Below are 11,455 nucleotides of genomic sequence, written 5' to 3' on the forward strand. Positions count from 1 at the left end.
AAGCGTTGTGCTTGTTGAAGGCCTTTTTCCAGGAGATAACAACATATATCAAATACTGTGCAGCTGGAGCTGGTTTGTCCTAATTGGCTTTGCTTTAGTTGGGCAACTGCTGATTTTATCYTTATTAAAATTTTACATTGCTTATAAATAAGAAATGGGTTTYGGATAATAGTAATTTTATTTACTTAAGGTGTTTTCACTTTAATTGCTGCTGAGTGTTTCTATGTTTTCCAGTTTGTTTTTAACAGCTACCTTGTTTTATTGATTATAGAGTTTGAGGGATTAAACTCAGGRGAAGGAAAAACTTTCTTGCGTCAATTTGCAGAGACTCTCAGGAGGCTGCTGTGCGTGGCAGCACTCTAGGTGCTGCTGAGGGCTGTGAGTATTAATCACTTGCAGATTCACCCCAATGAGCTATGCAGAGGACACCTGGGAAGGGTATCCAGCAAATACGGAGAGATGTTCCTGTAAAGTACGTACTACTCCCCTTTCCTCCATGTGCAATGTAACACAAGACAGAGCTGCTTTGGTGCTATAAATAAATCACAGGAAGAGGGATCTGAAGAAGAAGAATTAACACAATGAACTAAACTTTGTCAGGCAAAACTGCAGAACCTTGTCTGGCATCTTTTACTACCCGCTCCTGTGAGAAGCGGGCACYGTGTTGCATCCCTGCAACACTGCGCACTACCTTGTTTTAAAAAGGAATTGTTTTCAGAAATGTCTTTAGAAATAGATCTGAAGTGCCCTAAGGTTGCACTCCTGAAATCTCTCAGTATAAAGCAATTAAAAGACTTGCTTAAAGAAATTGGAATAAAAACTAAAATATTTATTTTCTTCTGGTTYGAAGAGCTCCAGCTACTTCCTGCTGAAATTGTTGTGATRCCTCTTAACGACAGCTTCGTTGACACAGACTCCAARTGTGTGTGTGTGTATATATTTGAATATATTTTGGAAGCCAACAGGAAGAACAAATTTGTGGTTTATTCTGTCACCTGGTGGCAACGAGCTGGATGGCCCCAAGGGGCTGTGGCCCCTGTGGCCCCCCACCATGCCAGGGTGCTTGGACCTCTTTGCCTTCAGTGCCAAATGACTTGAAATACAAATGCGAGCAGTGCTGGCTTAGGAAATGAGGTGACATCTCTTCCTTTGCTACTGCAAACTGATGTGCTGGCTAGCATTCGTAAGAGCAAACAGCAGTGAGGAGCGCTCAGTTTTGTCTGGAAAGCAAAGCAATGACTTTACTTGACCCAGGTGCCAACGCAGGACTACGACCAGCAGCCCGGCTGAAAGTTTTATTCGATTGCTCTTTAACGCTGCTTTCCTTCAATAACTCTGAGCTCTAACGCTTCAGGATTTCAACAAACCCTGAACAACAACTCTTCAAAATAGAGACAATTCAAGCAAACAATTCAAAAGCAGGTGCAACCTCCTTCTAGCACAGTTTGTCTCTGTTAATTATACTATTCTTTCAACAGGCAATCTATATTCCTACTGGAGAAACATCATAAACACTTTGGATAATAGCGTTATTCTAGTCCTTGATTTTCAAAAACCTCATACTCTAACTTAAATTTATCATAGATTATTTGAGGTTACATTAGGTGTCTGCTGGGAAAAGTGTTCTAAAATGCATTAAAAAATGATTACTTGCTTGCTGCTCTCTCTTTGAATTAATAAAACTGCAAGTTAAGTGTTGCTCTGGTGCACAGCCAGGCCATGGCCTGTTCACTGTGYGTGGAGTCTCTGCTGGCCAAAGTCACTTGTTTTGAAGTTAATTTAATGCTCATAAAGCAAGGAATTACCATTGTGAGCTGGAGCCTGAATCTTGTGTCGTGTCGGCTCTGTTTATTGTCCACCTTTGACAGGGTTTTAATGCCCACTGGCACAGTCCCTTTCTCCCTGTACACCCTTCCTTTGCAGGAGCACCGGAGACGTAAGCTTCAAAGTGTTAATTAGAAAAATTAAACATTTTTTCAATGTGCTGACGAAAAGAGGCCTTTAGTACCTTATAGCTTCATTTTTGCCTGCTTTGTAGATTGTCTAATTCTAGAAAGATATCAGCACTAGATTAAAATTGAAGTTATTCATGAATGTTAACATGAATTTATTACAAATGTTAAATCTATTTCTAGGTAGTTTTCAGTATAATCTTATAAATTTCATCTTCTATGGGAATCTTTCTTTAGACCTTTTACGTATGTGTGTATATGCACATGTCACATGTATATACACACAGTCTTGGTTTTTGGTGAACTAGAGGTTTAGGCCTGTGAAAAGTGTGCTGCAGCATTTTGGTCTTCCTAAGCAAAAACAGTGATATGTCTGCCTCTGCTTTCTCCTTCTCTCTGCCCTCTCCAAGAAATGTTTTTGTAGCAAAATAAAACCAAGGGAGCCTACTTCTAAATTTTCTASCAATTTTCACTTTAAAGTAGAAATTAAGGACATTATTATTGGTCTCAAAAGTGCATCTGCATACTGAAGTATTCCCCTCGGTGTCATGAACCTTGAAAATAYGATATTGTCTGCTTTTGGAATGTTTTTTCATAAATTCTATTGAACCTTGTATTTTCTGTCCTACTGACAGAAAATTCATCTGACCAATTCCTGAACTAAGATTTAAGGGTGACTTTATAAAGTTTTATTAAGTGCAAGGTGTGAGAAGGGGGTACTTCTGGAGCTCTCCAGTCCCCGTCTTTGCCTAGCAGAGATGATCTTTGTGATCTCTCTACAAGACTAATTTGCTTTTTCTTTAATCCTGTTTTCTTAAACCTACTAGACCTTGGCTGTAGCAACCACCTGACCTGGTGGTTATTTTTCAAGACAGAGCAACACTACTGGACTGTCCCTCCTTCAAAACAAAAATGGATTTGAAGGCAAGAAATAGTTCTGGACGTCTGAACACCTACCGGGTCTATGGCTGTGGAAGTGCTGCCACCCTCGGAGCCGGCGGCCCGGGCGTTGCGGTGGGTTTCACTGTGGAGTCCTCGGCAGGCCTGGCCTTCGAATGCTGAGACGCGAGTGGGTTAACGTGGAAGCTTTCCTGCGTCTCTGATGCCAATTCCGTAACAGAAAGCACTATTCCAGGCTCTTCACAATAGTCATAATGTCAAACCTGACATTTTGCCTTACARAGTCTGGTGATTAGGGAACTTGTTTTGGGGAGTTGGCTGTATTGATGTGTCTAATTGCAATATAGAAGCAATTGTAATGAYGAAAATGTCTCTCTCGGTTTGAAAATACTGCTAAGTGGTGGAGCTCAGAAGTGACTCATCTTGCCCTGCACTGGAAGAATAGGTTTTTGATGTTTTCTATTTGCAGTTGCCAGCACTGATGTAACTTTAATATAAGTTGATTATCAAGAATTAGCATATGTAAGGATTTTTTTGTCCAGTAAATACAAATAACTGAATACCACTGCTTTCAGCAGGGCAGTTGATCTAAAAATCTTCTCTTGGTCTTTGAACTGCCTGGAGAGGGTTGTTATCCTTGTTCCAACCTTAACTTAGTTCAGTTTCTTCTGACTCTTAAAAGGTCAYTGTTATTTGTTTTCCACTATTGCTATTTTCTATATTAAGAGAATATATTATATTTAATATCTGAAGGGRGAGTGTCAACAGGAGGGGACAAACTCTTTTCAGTTGTCCCATGTGAAAGGCCTAGCGGCAACGGGCAGAAACAGATCCATAGGAAGTTCTGCCTGACCGTGAGGGGGAMTTTCTTYSCTGTGAGRGTGACGGAGCMCTGGAMSAGGTTSCCCAGAGAGGYTGTGGAGTCTCCTTCTCYGGAGATCTTCAAGGCCCRCCTKGATGCAACCCTGTCTACCATGCYCTAGGTGACCYTGCTGAGCAGGGGAGTTGGACTAGATCTCCAGAGGTCCCTTCCAACCTTACCCATTYGSTGAGGAGCATTGCAAATAATGAAGCAAAGGTGTGCACGAGCGGCATAATACAGCCCCTGGGTTTGTCTGTGGTGGACATGTACATTTGCAATGTAAAAGGTACTTGGGAGCTGTTAAATGTGAGGAGCTTTTGCCTCCAATCCAGGATGCATCTGTGTAACCAGGCTGCCCCTCAGCAGCTTTTGCTTGGTGTTGCAGCCACACCTGCACAGAGGAACTGGCTATTCCCCTTTGTTTCTGTGCGATATTTTGAGGTTCTTGAGCTTATTTCATTCAAGCAGTGCTCCTGAACAGRCTTGGGTACTTCGGCTTTGCTCATTCTTTGCTTTTCAGGATTTCCAGCTTACTCTAGTTACGGAAAGCTCCACGATGCCAAATAGCCCCCAACAAATGTGTCCACAGTCTTGTAGGGAATCGTGGCATTTGTGAGATCTGTTGGGAAAGCTGAGGTTGGACCTGGGATGCTTTTGTCCCAGGTCTGAATCTCTGCTCCTTCCTTTGCTGTGTGATTCTACCTAGTGTTCAAGTTGGCTCCAGTAGACTTCAAGTTAATTGCTTTTTTTTTAAAAAAAAAGAGCCTAACCATGATATTTAGAGTATACTCATTAGTAGCTTGCTTTTAGTATTGCCAAAGTTTAAGCAAAAGGTTCTGCTTAATGGGATTAGGAGTCCTRAAACTTTGCTCAGATAGCACTGTGACTGTGAAGAAGAAATACTTGAACGTTTTGATAAAACTGTGGGGAATTAAGTGAAGGTGAGAAGCAAAAGCAAGCTTTGCCCAGAATCAGGGTAGAAGATAACGGGGTGCGTAGGGCTGCCCCGAGCTTTGGCTTCCAGGCAAAGAAAAGGCTTGGGATAAAGAGCAATCCGTGGAGTTGTGCGTGGGTTGTGTTTCAGAGCAATCCGTGGAGTTGTGCGTGGGTTGTGTTTCAGAGCAATCCGTGGAGTTGTGCGTGGGTTGTGTTTCAGAGCAACGTCCCGCACTGCTGGAACACATCCTGACTCTTGGTTCGTTTTACACTTGTACCAGATTCTGCACTCCACTGCACCCATCCTAACGGTATAATCTGGAGCTGTTGSTAGCAGAGCTTCACACCCCTTCAGATCAAGTCAGAAGGCAGCCCAGATGCAGATAATAAATCTTTGCCTATAAAGGGAGATAAGGACTGAATACACTTCACTACTACTGAAATGTGTGTAGGGGGAGGAGKGTGGGCAGGCTGGGTTGTGTGTGTTTGGGGGTTTCCTTTGCTCCTCTTATTGCCCAATTTGCTTTCGGTGGAGGTCAGTGCTCCCCTAACCCAGAGGCATCTGCAGASCTGCCGTGGCTGTGCTGGGCAGAGCAGCTGTGCCCCCGACCCAGGCTCCCGGGGACGACRAGCCCCCCGGGATGCTGCTGTCTAGCTGCCTCTGTGTTAGTTCTTTCACCTGCAGAGCGTTTGCTTCTCCRGGGTTATTGCGTGTTCGTGCTCTTGCAGAATTCATTTTGACCACCTGCTGCTGATCCTAATTTCATGCAAAAGCCCTTTATGCAAAATGAAGCCCACAGGAAGGTAAAGCAGCAATGCTTGGACTCCCAAAACTAGTGTAAATGGGTGCATAGATCAGAAGTAGTACTGCTAATGAAAAACAAATGCTATCATAATTAAAGAACAACATTTAAATAACTGTTTAAAAACTGCAGTAGTAAATTATGGAAATAGTGCAATGAGCTCTGTGGTTGTTGCTGGGCCCGAGCTCCTCRCTAGCTAGGTTACGTGCAGGTTACGCTAGCAGAGAGGCGCAGCYGAGCCTGCTGCGGCTCGCTCTCCATCCGTGCTGGTGTTTCTGGAGGTGAAGCGCGCAGCCGTCTCTTCGGAGATGCCTCCCCGGGATCGCGTAAAACGCCGCCGCGAGCGCCGCGGACAAGGGGAGACGCGCCCGGAGGCGCTTCGCTGCGACCGGCACGTCGCGTCTGCCCGGTAAAAGAGAATCGGCAGCGTTCGGTGTCGCGGAGGCGGCTGGCGGGACCCTCGCTCGGAGCCGGGCGGCTGCCGCCTCGCAAGCGTCCGTGCCCGGCCGCGGGGCCGCGGTTCGAGCTGGGGCCGTCGCGGCTGGCCGTTCCTGCCTCTCCTCGAGCGTCTGGCGCCCGTGTGCTCGCCGCCGGCCGGAAAGGCGCCTCCGGGGCGCTGCGCCGGGAGCGGAGGGGCGGCAGGGAGCCCGGGGGCAGCGGGGGTGCCGGAGCCCCCGGGCGAGAAGGGGCACGCTGCCCCCTAAATAATAATAATAATAATAATAGTAATSACCACCGGCGGCAGGCGCCGGGGCGGCGAGGTCCCAGCTCCCAGGGCAGCGTTGCACTTGCCTCGGGGGAGTAAGCAAGATGCTTCGGCTSGGGTTTTCCCAGATGATACGCGAAAGTAGCTTAATGAAGTTCTTGGTGGTGTTGGGGGGGATGTTTGTGTCTGCTCTCCACCCTGGACTTCCTGTGGCTTTTTGCACGGTCCGGGCGGGACGCGCGGCGCTGGCTCCCGGCGGCAGCGTTCGTGATCCCGCGGGGGCGCGCAGGGGCAGGCGAGGGGCAGCGGTGCTCAGGGCCCCGGCCGGACCCCGCACCAGGCCTAATCCTGCTGTCCGGCGCGCATCGGCCCCTGGGCCGCGACCGATCGGTTCACCGGGGGGAAGCCTGACTGCGACCGCTCAGCGTTTGCTTAATGCTGTCACCTGCTTCACTGCTGACTGCACTGTCCCAAAACTGGCTCAACAGAAGCACTGAGCGCGGTGCAAAGCCTCAGCTTTAACTTCCCCCATTTTACTCTCACAAAAAGGAGAAAATACCTGCAACGTGGCGACGCCGTAGGGTATGTTTTGTGGAAGCATTCCCATCTGAATTGCTTTTCGCTTGCTCTTCTATAAAATGCATTTGGACACTATTTCCAAAGYAGAGGTGTGATTTTTTGACACAAAATAGTGTGCATTCCTTTTTTTTTGAGTAAAAAATCCAGGTGAGCTGTTTGTGCAGCTCAACAAGCTGAATGTGTAATGACTTAGAGTTTCTTGTTACTCAGAGTAACGCGAGCTCCTTCCAATGCCCGCGATCTAGTCTGTCCGACACCCTGTGCAAAGCAGTGTTCTCACCCAAAGGGAGCCGTTCACAGGTTTTGGCTCCTCAAAACACTGAGAGCCACAAATTTTGGTGAAAAAGGTGTGTGTATATATATATTTTTTTTATATTCAGGCTGAGGCCAAAGACTACCCACTAGAGAAATATTTAAACCAGGAAAATATATCGTTTATAAATCACGAAAATGAGGTATCAGATGGCTTTGTTTCTCTGTCAAAAGAGCAAAAGCCAGAATTTAAAAGCTGAGATGTCTTCTCAGGTATTTGTTCAAAAATTCTGATTTCTTGACTGATTTAAAATAAAGGAACCAATAGTCTTTCCTGGTAGACACCACTGGCAAATTTAAGGCGGGTCCCTGGGTCAGCAGGGACTCCGCTGCACCCTGCGTCCTCGTGCGCTGCGACAGCCGTGCCCGTAAGGCGCTCGCGTGTCCGCGGCGGTGTCCAGCCCGCTGGAAGGACCTCCTGCCAACGTGCGTTTGACGGCAAACCCCCGGTCGCGGCACGCTCGTGCGGGGGCATCGCCCGCGCGGGGCGGGTAACGGGGACGCTCGGGAGCCGCGGCGCGGGCACGGCTCGCCCCCGCGGGGGAGCCGCGGCGCGGGCACGGCTCGCCCCCGCGGAGGGGAGCGCGGCACGGCGGCACCGCAGCTCCGTCCTCCTCGAGCCGGGCTGTTCCTATAGCAACCSGGAGCGATGCGCTGGGATCCGGCGCGCGTCTCCGCTTCGCGCGTCTCCGCTCCTGCTCCTGTCCCCCCTGCGGGCGCGGGGGCGGTGGTGTCTTGGAGCAGGAACCCAGCGGTCCCGCGAGCGGTCCCACGCGCGTCTCCTGGGTCCCAAGGTGGAGCGACTCAAAATAGCTCAAAGGTTTTTGCCAGCTTCACGTGAAGGTGCTTGATGCTGAGCTAATAATCCATTTTCAAAAGGGAAAAGTAAAAATGCTTATTAAATGGCAAGGTCCTGACCATGAGGATGCTTGAAATAGCGAGTGCAGAATCAGTGATGGGTGGTAAGTGCAAACCCATCATYTTGTTGGCTTTTACAGAAAGCACTGGGACTGTAATGTTGGCACCGAGGCAACAGCTGCTGTCCCAAGTGGGTCCTTTATTGCTCTGCTTCATCGCTTTCTTGCATGTTAATGGTAGATGTATACCACGACTGTTCTTCTAGAGTCTTTTTTCTTTAAAGAATCCTTCCCTACTTTTTGTAGTGTTTGAAATATGTTTYGTTAGCGTTACTGCAGTAATGCCGATAGTGCACAGCCTACCCGTTACAAGGTGTGCCAGATGTGGAGCCATGTTTCCGATAAATCACCATTCCTCCTCCTCAACAGACAGAGGAAAATGCATGCTGTATAACTACCAACTGGTTTTCCTCAAAGCTGATGTCCAATGTAAAACAGGTACTTAAAGCATATGTATAGAAGCAATTGGTTTCTGTCACTTTTCTTGCTTTTATCTGCTGCCCTTGTCATCTTTATTTTTTTTTTTAAGTAAGGGGGGGGAAATAATCCTTACAATTCTTTTCCTAGTTTAATATTTATTGCTTTTTCTTGTGAAAGTTTCTCCTTATGTCTCTGCAGTTTCTCCTTRTTCCTCTCCTAGCAAACATGAGTAAGGAAGGGAAAAGTCTATTTTCAGAGAGAACTAGAGATGCTTGGCATCGCAGAAGAAAAAAGCAGAGGAGGTGGCTACGGCCGAAACTGTTTGTAACAAACGCTACTGTTACCACGCTTCCTCCTGCTTTAAATACCTAGAAATTGCTTCTGTGTTTTAAATATTGGGTAAGCCGCTTTGGCCAAAGGAAGCAAAGAGGCGCTGGAAGCGTTGGCCCGTGGATGTCTCACCTCGAGCCCGTCCTGCTCCTCCTGCTGCGGGAGTCTGGTCCTTCAGAAGATGAGCTCCTCCTGCAAGGCAGCGATGCCGGCCGCAGAATCCCTTCTGCCGTGTCTCTTGGTCATGCTTGATATTGTACCTGGCCAATGTTGCATCTTGCTATTGAAGGAGTKATCTTAAAAGACCTTCCAACATATCCTAGGGCTGGTATGAGAATGGGATTTCTTTCCCTTGCAGGTCAGGGCTGTTGTGCTGGGAGCCACGATTTTCCTCTCTTCTGTCAAGAGTTCACAGCTCACTTGTAACYTGAAGAGGTCATAGGAAAAAGATATTTTCGGAGCACTTTTTGTGCATAAAACTGCAAGTTTGCTGACAACATTGGGTACCATTGCTTGGCCTCCAGCTCTGGAAGAGCCTGTAGGGCCTGTGTTGCCCCTACCACTCTGGTGCAGATGTTCTGGATACCCTAGGGTGCCTTGAAATGGCATGTGAATTACCTGGAAATATCTAACCAGCCTCAGCTGTGTGACATGCATGACCAAGGCAAATAAATTTTTCCAAAATAGCACAATTTAAGTGCTTGTGGCAGTAGGAATTTTTTGTGCAGTTGACCATGTTCAGACACATTCATGTGTATCAACTTCTGTGCGAAGTTAACTCGTTATTGGTGATAACTGATGTGTGGACTTGMGTGGCAAAGGTGAAGCTACATCTTTCCTACTTAATACCAGCTGGAAAGGTAAGGGGATTTTTGTTTTTATTTTTCCTGTGATCGCAGTGCTGCTCTCTAGTTAAAATGAAGGCTATTCCATCACCTGGCCACTTAACTGAAGCTGTGGTTTTGTCATTTAGGGGTGCTCACTGTTAYGTTGTATGACAAAAACCAGTAGCATGTAATGGTGATGAAGCACCCTGCTTCCTGCTGAGAAACGAAAGTGCAGGTCTCAGGTGGAAAAGCTATTAGGTTATGCAATTTTTAAAAAAACTACTATTTGCTAATTAGACTCATCTGTAAGCTCGAACTCAGGGGATTAGTTATCTAGCACATTTAACACTGCTCGTTGTCCTGATGCCTTGTCCTTTTTCCCTGTATTCACAAATGTTTTACTGCATCAGGAAAAACCTGTCTCTATAGAAACAGGCTCTGTGGTTTGCTGAAATCATTTCTTAAGTGTTTCATTTAGTAAATGCTCTTAAATTTGAGGAGAAGAGAACTATAAGGAAGAATAGTGAATGATTAGTTATGAAAATCTCAAATCTATGAATTAAGGGACTGTTTTATCCTGATGGATGGAAAAAAGTGGAAGAAAAATTAGGACAGGTTTTTTATRTGTGTGTGTGTRTRTATATWTATATWTATATATATATATATATTTGTCAACTCCTTATTCTACTTGAAAGAATGAAAGTGTTCCAATAACTCTTCAGCCAACAGTGGCCATCTCAGATATGCTAAGTTTAATGGGCAATAATTTTAAAAGGACAAATTATCCTAACCAGTGTTAGTTGCTTCAGATTTATCTCCCCGCTGTCGATTCTTTCCCTCTCTGAAGACAATAGCTCAAGGTTTCTTTCATTAAATCCTCTACTCTGTTTATTATAACTCAAGTTATTTGAGTAGCATCTATTAAAGGCTTCAAGCTCAATCCCCTTTAGATGCTCTAATTTACTTCCACGTAGACTTCATTTCTCACTTTTTTTTGGGGGGGGGTGATTGGTTTTAACATTTACATTAGGCATTAGATATGTCATGTTTTGAACGCTCACAGAAATAGGCCAGGGCAGAACCAGTCCTAGGAAAAGTGAAAGCTCGGTCTCCTTCGGGTTTGTCCCCAGGCCATCCCAGCTGCCCTGTCTCCCACAGCTGGCACCGGTACCACCGCCTTGCACCGTGGCCGGCCTCGTCCCTCCTGCCTCTGAGCAGCTGCAGTGCCCGTGGGCTTGGGCAGAGAGGTGGTTAATGCTGGACTCCTCGGGTCGAGTTGGAGCTAGTCAGCACGTCARACCTTGGAGTGGGCTTGTTGGGTGGGCATGTATCACAAACAACTCAAAGCAGCCTGGTGGTCGTGTCAGTCTTGGGTGCATTGCACTTTGGTAGAAAGGGAAGCTGATGGAGAAAATCTACCAGGCTTTTTAGAAAAAGCTTAACTTCTTTGATCTTCACTGTTCTTGTACCCCAAAAGAGGGGGAAAGGGCTTCAAAATCTGAATAGGGGAAACAAGAAATACTACAGCAATGGAGTTACGCTATGCAGGCGATAAAGCTTTTGGCGATAAGGCTGTATGATGCTGCTCCTGGTCCACAGYGCTGAGGAGCTGAGAGCACGTCAGGGCCACACTTCTCTTCACCCCTGTACTTGGAAAAAAATATTCCAACTGATTCCATGCTGCTGTTGCATTCCTTTAAATGTCATCTGAACCAAAATGAATCCCTCCTGGAGAGCCTGTGGGTGTACAGGSTTGGTGGGAGCAACGGGAAGTTGTGCTGCTTGGACCATCGCTAGCTTCTGTAGGGCCTTCTCCAGAATTAGGCTTTCTGCTAACTTCATCTCTAGCAAGGTAGGAGCAATGGTTCCACAAAGTGATTGTGTTTTTCTGGAAAACATTTGATTAGTATT

Source organism: Rhea americana, unplaced genomic scaffold, assembly GCF_003343005.1.
Source record: "Rhea americana isolate MKP2758 unplaced genomic scaffold, rheAme1 scaffold_206, whole genome shotgun sequence".
Lineage (NCBI taxonomy): Eukaryota > Metazoa > Chordata > Aves > Rheiformes > Rheidae > Rhea > Rhea americana.